This window comes from Onychomys torridus, chromosome 3 (assembly GCF_903995425.1).
Source record: "Onychomys torridus chromosome 3, mOncTor1.1, whole genome shotgun sequence".
NCBI classification, from domain to species: domain Eukaryota; kingdom Metazoa; phylum Chordata; class Mammalia; order Rodentia; family Cricetidae; genus Onychomys; species Onychomys torridus.
Genome location: NC_050445.1, coordinates 43,142,768 through 43,152,142, shown reverse-complemented (window position 1 = coordinate 43,152,142; position 9,375 = coordinate 43,142,768). Strand labels below are relative to the sequence as shown.

Sequence of the window (9,375 nt, the reverse complement as noted above, 5' to 3'; positions counted from 1 at the left end):
TTTAAGGAACTGGTCCTTTTAGGATTTCCATTGCTTTAGTGGATGTCACTACACATATACATTTTTTGTAAGAACAGCACTGATTTGTCTCAGTGGGCTATGAAAACAGGACATGAACTTGGGAAGTAAATGTATCAGGGATGTTTGGGAGAAGTTAGAGGGGAAATAAAAGATTAACATGAACAGAATATACTATAAACCTCTCTAAAATTACCAAAGAGTGAATAAAAACACCAGATAATTATGTTGTAATTAGATTATATGGAGATCTATTTGGTAAATCAATCAACATGCATGTGTGTGTATGCATGCACACACACAAACACAGATGGGGAAGCAGGGAGGAAAGGAGGGAGGGATGGGAGGAAGGAGGGAGGAGGGAGAAAGTTTCCCAAGAGCTTACAACAGTTACTTCTAGAGAAAAAGATCCAGTGGTAAACTGCCCTTTTCCCTGTAGTTGTCCAGTCAGAAAGCAATATGGATCAATGTCTTCTTACTGGCAGGATGAGAGGGAATACAAATAGAACTGAGGATTCTCAATTTCCTCCATACATCCATGTATCTTATCTGTGTGACATTTTGGAACCGTTCGGTAGGAGCTTTGAGTGTGAGAGTAGAGCTGATGATTGAAGGGCCAAAATACAATGATGGGGACAGAAATAAAGGAGAGCTACACAGGGTAAGATGATAAGGGGTTTAGGGAGACTCATAGCTCTCATGTCTAGCAGTTAACTGGACAGAAATGTAATCAGTCATCAGATTCATTGGCCTGGGGTCAGAGAGAAATTCCCTTAGACACTGTATAAAGAAGCTTGAGAGAATTACAAGACCAATCTGAAGGTAAAGAGCTCCACAACTGCTCCAATACACACACACACACACACACACACACACACACACACACACAACAACAACAACAACAACAACAACAACAAAACACACACCAACCACAAGGAAGTGGATGATTAAACTATTCAAAGTGAATAATTACCTGTCATCTACTGAAAAAAATCTTGATATATTGGTATTATTACCTTCATTTAGTTATTTTCTCTAATATCTTAAAATTATTATTACTAAAACCTAAGTGCTTATTCTTCTGATTTAAGATATTTATTTCTCTCTACATAAAGGTAAACTAATAAGAACAGGAAATACAAAGTGACTGGGCTGCTTTAGGGTAGGAAACTCAAAAGTAAATTATTTTTTTTAGAAACAATATGAGTAACTTTAAGTCTAAATGAAAAAAATAATTTTATAGCACATTTCTAATTAAAATTTATTTAGTCATGCCAAAAATAATTTTGGAATATTGAGAGTAATTTCACTGATCAAATATGCCTGATGACAGAGAAATCACAGTTTTTGGCTACTTCTCAGGGAGCTGAAGAGGGTAAGATGTCATTCAGTATTCTAACCATCAAATCCCTTAGCCATATCATCTAATGTAGGCATTTTCCATTACTTTCTTGAATTAACTTCCTTGTATATCCCATCAGAAATTAACAGGATGATAATAATGTACTTGAATATTTATTAGTTCTAGTAGAACTATGCCCTTAAGTTTTAATGTAATATTGACTTTAAAGAGATCCCTAGATGTCATGTGTTAAATGAAAAGACTCAAAGCCTAGTGGACTATAGCAAAACTAAGAGACAAGAAAGTCTTGGCTCTAGATCCTTTGGCAAATGACTACAACTCTACATGGTTCATTTTCCTTGACTTTAAAATGGAGATCATAATAGTTCCTAATTTATAAAGTTGTTATAAGAATTAAATGAGTTAATGTATGAAAACACTTAGCCCAATGCCTGGAACATAGTAAATGTTCAATAAACATTATCATTCAATTCTCAGTTGAAAGAATGTGAGGATTGAAGATCATGCTCATGCCTGTTTAATGGGAAGGAACAAATAGTTATTGAAGAGCCAATGTTATTAGGTTCTATATTCAGGATTCATTAATGCTTTAATTCAGATTTGAAAACTGATAACTATAAAGGCCTAGGAAGAACCACAGAGAATAGGAAGATCAATGAGAAATCAAGCCCAGGTTTTTTATGCAGTAAAGCAACTTCCTTTTCACTGTCTCACATTCTAATGCTTTTCAGCTTAGCTTTTGACAGGGATAGAAATTACCATGAGTGGGGGATTTTTAAGTACCAGGTTTTTTGACTACGAGTTTCAAAATATAAATGTAGATTTTTACTTTTCTTTCTTTCAATTAAATGTTTTTCTTTCTTTCTTTTTATTAAGAAAATTTTTTCATTCATTTTACACACAAAGATCCCCCTCTTCCCTCTTCCTGCCCATCCCCAGCCTCCACCTCCCAATCCACTCCCATCCCCTCCACAAGAAGGCAAGGCCTCCCATGGGGAGGCACATTCAGTAGAGGTAAATCCAAGCCCCTCCCCCTGCCTCAAGGTTATAAGAGGTGTCCCATCATAGGTAGTGGTTCCACAAAGCCGGCTCATGCACTAGATGGATTCTGATCCTACAGCCAGAGGGCCTCCCAAGCAGATCAAGCTACACAACTGTCTCACCATGCAAACAGCTTTTACTTTTCTTCAAGGCAGATAATTTTTAACCTTTTTGTGGGCCTAGGAATACATTTAAACTCCCCCCACTCTCTGTGTTTGTGTGTGTGTGTGTGTGTGTGTGTGTGTGTGTGTGTGTGTGTATTTTACCATAGCACATATGTGAACAACAACTTTTAGGAATCAGTTCTCTGTCACCACCATGTGTGTCCTGGGTGTCCTGGGGAGTAAACTCAGGTCATCAATCTTAGCACTGAATACTTTTACTTGCTAAACCCGCTAGCAATCCCAAGTCAATCAAGATATAGTAACTACCTAAGGCAGAAGTATCATGGAATTTTCATCATCACTTGGTTCCCTTTTCACATTGCCCTTTCCTCACAGCAGGAAACATGAAAGAGATGAGGTAGGGTGAGGAACTAAAATTCAGCCCCGTTTCTCTTCAGGAGAGTGGGAAGGCAAAACTAGGGGTTTTTGGACTCTCGTTCATTCTGAGCTATTGGGGAAGAAACTATGTACATACTGCTCCATGACCAATTCCCTGGTTGAAAATGTTTCATGAAGTCTCTGAACCCTCTGCAGCTTCAGGAAGCATGATATAAAGCTGGGTTACTCACTCTCACTTTACTGAAAACCCAAGCTCACCTAGGCCTGCTACCCACACCATAGAATGGATCTTTAAGATTGACATATGGTTCTTGTGTTTCCCCCATCTATCTAAAAAAATGAACATCTTTGGTAGCCCAGTTGAATGAGCAAAGGGTGAAATACTAAAGGCTTTTGTGATTGAATGGACACATACTCAAGGTGTACATTTATGCATGCAGAAAGAAAGCAAAAAATAAAGCTCTCTGCATGATCATTCATAAGTTCACAATAGCATTTCATTCTGGACTGTTCTGAAAATAGAATAAATTCTAGTGGAATTCTGAAAAATTATTTCACAATGTGGCTGAGGCTTCATGAAAAAAAAATATATATCCCAAATGTAAATTGAAAACCTACTTTCATGAAATATTTTCAGTCATGGAGCCAATTTGAACTATCTAAATAGATAAGTACTAAATTTCATTTTCTACTCATGGAACAGGGTGTACAGGGAATTGATCATTCTGTATCAGCTTATCCAGGGATCGCCTGGATCCAGGGAAAAAACAGTCAAAGAAAAATAAGGAAAATTTGTAACTGAAATGTTTCTTCTATCATTTATGTAAATAATGAACAAAATTAGAAAAACCATTAGTTGTTTCAATACAAGCTGCCAATTAGAGTGTGAAGACCAGTGGTCTTTTCCCCAAACTCCTCGATAACTGTAATTGCTTCACTTGCTCCACACTTAGGCACACTCTACATTATCCTTCATAGAGTATGGAAACACAGCACTATTTCCTTATGATAGCCAATAACAAAGTGGTCTGACAAGTTAAATTATAAATCAAATAAAGTATGACATATAATTTTTAATCTGTATCCCACAAAGTAACGTGTTTTGTCAGATAATTTACTGATGTCACTGTATAATTTGTCTCTCTTACTTCTCTTGAGGTTCATGTCTAGCTTACCCATTTCAGAGACAACCATATCAGCATTATTTGTAATAGCCAGAAACTGGAAACTACCTAGATGCCCTTCAACTGAAGAATGGATAAAGAAAATATGGTACATATACACAATGGAGTACTACTCAGCAAAAAAAAAAACAATGACATCATGAGGTTTGCAGGCAAATGGATGGATCTAGAAAAGAAATCATCCTGAGTGAGGTAACCCAGACTCAGAAAGACAAACATGCCATGTACTCTCTCATAGGAGGATACTAGATGTAAAACAAAGGTGACTAGACTGCTACTCACAACTCCAGGGAGGCTACCTAAAAAACAGGACCCTAGGAATGACACAGAGATCACCCAATGACAGAGAAATGGATGAGATCTACATGAACAACCTGGATGACAGTGGGAGTAATGAAGGACAAGGTTCGAGGGAAAGAGAGCTTAGTGGAGCAGGAGATTCCAGCTGGATCAAGAACAGAAAGAGACAACAAGGAATAACAGACCATAATAAATGAAGACCATATGAGATCAGAGACAACCAATACTACTGGGAAAATTCTACCAAAAAAGGAGAAATGTTCCAAGTAAATGCAGTCTGCAATTCTGTGACTGTGAAGAAACAATAGACACTGTCCAAATCCCTTCTGGCCAAAGATATAGTTCTGTACAAGGAAACAAGAATTAATTCAATTACTGCATAAAGCATGTTCCTTGCTTAGGAGTGGAGAATCACAAGACATTCATCAGGAGAAGTGCTTCAAATGCCCTCCAAATCCTTGGTAATGGGGTATTGGTCTCATTTTGGTACACTCAGCTTGGTTGAGTTGCTTGTGGCATGTGCTTGTTCTGTGGTCTCCAGGGCCACCTTGGAATGTTGCCCCTAGTACTCACTCAACAATTAAGACACATACAGACACAGATAAGGAAACTGAAGCAAGCATCTTTGTAACACGAATTGCTAAATGGTCTTTATAATAAAATAACCCAGAGACAAATATTGGGGTGAAAGCTGAAAGATCAGAGAAACAGAGTAAGCCAGCCACAAGTTCTTAACTCTACGAAATCCCATCTCAAGAGAGTGAGTTCCTGTTTCCTCATGCCTTATATACCATTTTCTGACCTGCCATCTTACTTCCTTGGATTAAAGGTGTGTGTGCTTCCAAAGGATGAGATTTCAAGTGTTGGGATTAAAGGTGTGTGCCACCACACCTGGCTCTGTTCCCAGGATTGCCTTAAACTTACAGAGATCCACATGGATCTCTTCTGAGTGACAGGATTAAGGGTGTGTGCCATCACTGTCTGACCTCTATGTCTAATCTAGTGGCTGGCTTTGTCCTCTGATCCCCAGATAAATTTTATTGGAGTGCACAATATATCACCACACATCTTGGGAGAGAGTGGGGAATACAAAATGATTCTTGTTGTTTGAACTGAACTGACCTAAAGATGGGAAAAGGGAAAATTGTTGCCCAGTGTTCTCATGCTGCAGTGTTCTCATCCTACAAGCAGACTCAAAGGAGAAACTCTCAAGTGCTCAAAGAGTGGGAGGACTGTGGCCAGCCCAAAATGATGGTCAAAGCCCCAGGTGAAGACAGCCTCATTGAATTACTGACACATGCAAAAATATTGGCACTGACTGTAAATTTAATCCAAGATGCTAGTCATATTTAGATTGAACCAGGCTCTTAACTATCCTGGGAAGTGGATCAGGACCACTAGAACTAAATGGTGAAGTTACTGGCCACCTAAAATTTTACTAGATGAGCTTTTTGTGATGGTGATTAGGTATGAAGAGTATATGAAGCCTGTCAGCAACAATAAAGGCTTAATTCTTGTCCCACTTTTAAAAAAGTGTTTACTGAATCATACAGTGTTGTGGGATATTCCTTTACACTGTGAGAGTATATGTCACTGTGACTGGTTTAATAAACAAGCTGACTGGCCAATAGCTTAACAGGATAAAGTTAGGCAGGGAATCCAAACTGAGAATGATGGAATAAGGAAGGGTGGAATCAGAAATCCAGATGCAAAGGGAGCAGTAGATGAATGTGCCATGTTAATAAAGGTACTGCCACATGGCATAGAACAAATAAGGAATATGGGTTAACTTAAAATATAAGAGCTAGTTAGTAATAAGTCTGAGCTATTGGCTGAGCATTTACAATTAATGTAAACCTCTGCGTGGTAATTTAGAAGAGGCTCCCAGTAAGGGAAAACTTTGCCTATATTCTAGGATACTGAGAATTAATGGTTGATGTATATTATCAATGTAGAAATTCTATAAGTGGCATCTTGTTGATAAAACAAAACTATTGAAATTTTGTATTGAATATGTCTTTTTTTTTAAAGAATTGTCCCCTGCTCCTTGTGTATAGCTCTTAAAACAACTATTAAGGCATCCCTCTTCAATGGTGTGGTTTCAATCACAAGGGTGCTGAACTTCTCTGTTCTCTGTGCTCTGCTTTGAGCCTGTGCCAGCTAAACACAGTACTTAAATTGTCCTTCCAAAAGAGGACTGTGAGCCTTGTGCAGAAAGAAACTGCCAACTCCTCATGATCAGCCTCTTACTGTGAAACCATACACATCTGCCATTTTTCCTTAGGTTCCATTTCTATTCAAAGCTCTAACAAGCATTTCTTCGCATTTTTTTAATCAGCTATGTCATGAAGAAAGCTCTAGAAATCCATAGGATTCCTTTTCTTCCTTCCGGTCATTTTTTTCTTTTCTTTTCATTCTTCTTTTTTTTTCATTAATTCTAATTATGGTAAGAACATCAATAGGGAATTTTAACAAATTTGTTAAGTGTACACTAAGGTGGTGTGAACAGAAACTCATGAGCTCTCTACAACATAATCATCTTGTACAACTAAATTTTATTTCTGCTGGACTCCATATTCCCCTAACTTTCTTAATTAAACTCCTGAATGTGCCTATTCTAGGTGCCTCATATCAGTGGAATCCTGCAACCCTGGTCTTTTTTAAAGGCTCTGGTCTATTTTACTTATCCATCAATATGTGTCCATGTTACCACTAGTTGTAGAATTCCCTCCCTTTAAAATGTGGAATTACAGTTCACTATATGAATATAAAACATTTTCCCATCAATGAGTATCTAATTTAGTATGAAGTTTTGGCTGTTATGAATCATGCTAAAATGAGCATAGAGTTTTAATATGATTCTGAGATGCTGATTTCAGTTCTGTTGGAAAAAATACTCAAAATATGACTGCTAGATCATATAGTAATTCTAGTTTAGTTTGTTTAAGGAAATGTGTAGTTAGAGTTTTCCTGCCTGGCCCACAGTCAGGACAAATCTCTCTCACCCTCCAGGCCCATAGATGCTCAGACCCAACCAAGTAAACACACCGAAACTTACATTGTTTACAAACTGTATGGCTGTGGCAGGCTTTTTGTTATCTACTTATTTTTATCTTAAATTAACCCATTTTTGTTGATCTATACTTTGCCACATGGCTTGTGGCTTACCAGTGTCTTTACATGTTGTTTCTCATGGCAGCGGCTGGTGGTGTCTGTCCTCCCCAGCCTTCCACCCTCCACAATTTTCTTTCCTGCTTGTCCTGCCTGTATTTCCTGCCTGGCTACTGGCCAATCAGCACTTTATTTATCTTAACCAATCAGAGCAACACATTTGACATACAGAACACCCCATAGCAGAAATGCTATATTATTTTCCATACCATATTATATAAATTTCTTTCCAAATCTCCTATCTTTTTTCCTTACCTGTTTACAATTTTAGATATTGTGCATATTTTTCTCATGAGAAAACTATCAATTTCAAGTTTTCCTAGTTTATAAAGCAGTAAGGGGGAAAGTAGATTGTCTCTCAGCTCACATATATTTATATATTATAAGATATTACATTGCACAGCATTCTGTAATTCTCTGGGGTGGCTCAGGTATAATGTAAGAATTAATATGTGTGAATCGTTTTATTCATAGATAGTTCATTTCATTTAAAGACTCTTGTTTTCTTTACTCACAAAAAGAAAACTCAAGAACTTCCAGTAAGGCAATGGACTTGTCCAAATATTTCTCATCAAAAAAACTTTCAGCTCTATATGTTATATTAGTTTCAAGGGAGGTTAAAATGTGTCTGTATTATCTGAATTCTTATAATATATTTCACAAGAGCTTGTAAAGTCAAAACAATAAAATAAACCACACTGTAGTTAGAGTTTTCCTGCCTGGCCCAGTCAGGACAAATCTCTCTTACCCACCAGTCCCACAGTTCCTCAGACCAGTGTCTTTACAGTTGCTTCTCATGGCAGCAGCTGGCAGTGTCTCCCTCCAGTCTTTTACTTCCCAGAATTCTCTACTCTCTTGTCCCGCCTATACTTCCTGCCTGGCCACTGGCCAATCAGAACTTTATTTACACAGAGCAATATCCACAGCACTTCCCCTTTTCTTTTTTTTTTAAAGGAGGTTTTAACTTTTACATAGTACAATTACATATAACAAAACAATTATCAAGCAAGAATTACAGTTACAATATTAAAGAAGATATCATATCTATCTTATATTTGTGAGTCTAAGGTTTTATATCTAACTTATCTTTTATCATAATTGAGGAAATAATAACTATCTAGTCTTCAACCACATCAAAGCCCTCAGAAGGATATAATATTACCTGAGAACCAGGAGAAGGATGCAAGCATTTTTCAGGAGTCTTGCAAGAGTAGACAGAGACAGCTGGCAGCCTGGACAGTCACCTAATGTTCCTTTGTAAAGTTGGGGCATTTGTCTTCAGCCCACAGGGTTAGAGTCTCTTGATCACTTCTCTCAGTGTCCTGTAGAATGTCTGGCAGTTTCCTCTGTGAAGCAGGAACCTGAAGGACCATTCTGTCAAGCAAAGTTTAGTGGTCACCTTTCTATGGGTCCTGCATGTCCAGTCGATCAAGAAGTCCAGGAAAGAACAGTTTCTTGTCCAAATGGCTATTTTCGTCAAGGTGAAGATAAACTCCATATGAAGTGTCTTTAATGCCCATCCTCCTCCTGAAGTAAATCAGTGCTGCCAGGAGCAGACATGTCTCACTGTCCAGAAAGTCTAAATTTTAAAAATATTTTAAATGCCATATTCTGTAGGTCTTTGAAGTATTTGAAGATTACCTATCTATCTGAAATATATCTATGTATATGTAGAAGACTTAAGTAACATGGCTACGAGTATGATTATCATAGATGACTAATTATTAATCTATTTTTAATTATCCATTACAATTTAAAATGAGCTATACAAACATAATACCTTAAACATGAGTAG

The 9,375-nt window shown here is 37.4% G+C and overlaps 1 pseudogene; it reads left to right on the top strand.

Moving 5' to 3' along the window:
• Nucleotides 1-4,852: 4,852 nt before the first annotated feature.
• On the top strand, nt 4,853-5,851 carry LOC118579314 (annotated as a pseudogene).
• Nucleotides 5,852-9,375: the final 3,524 nt, after the last annotated feature.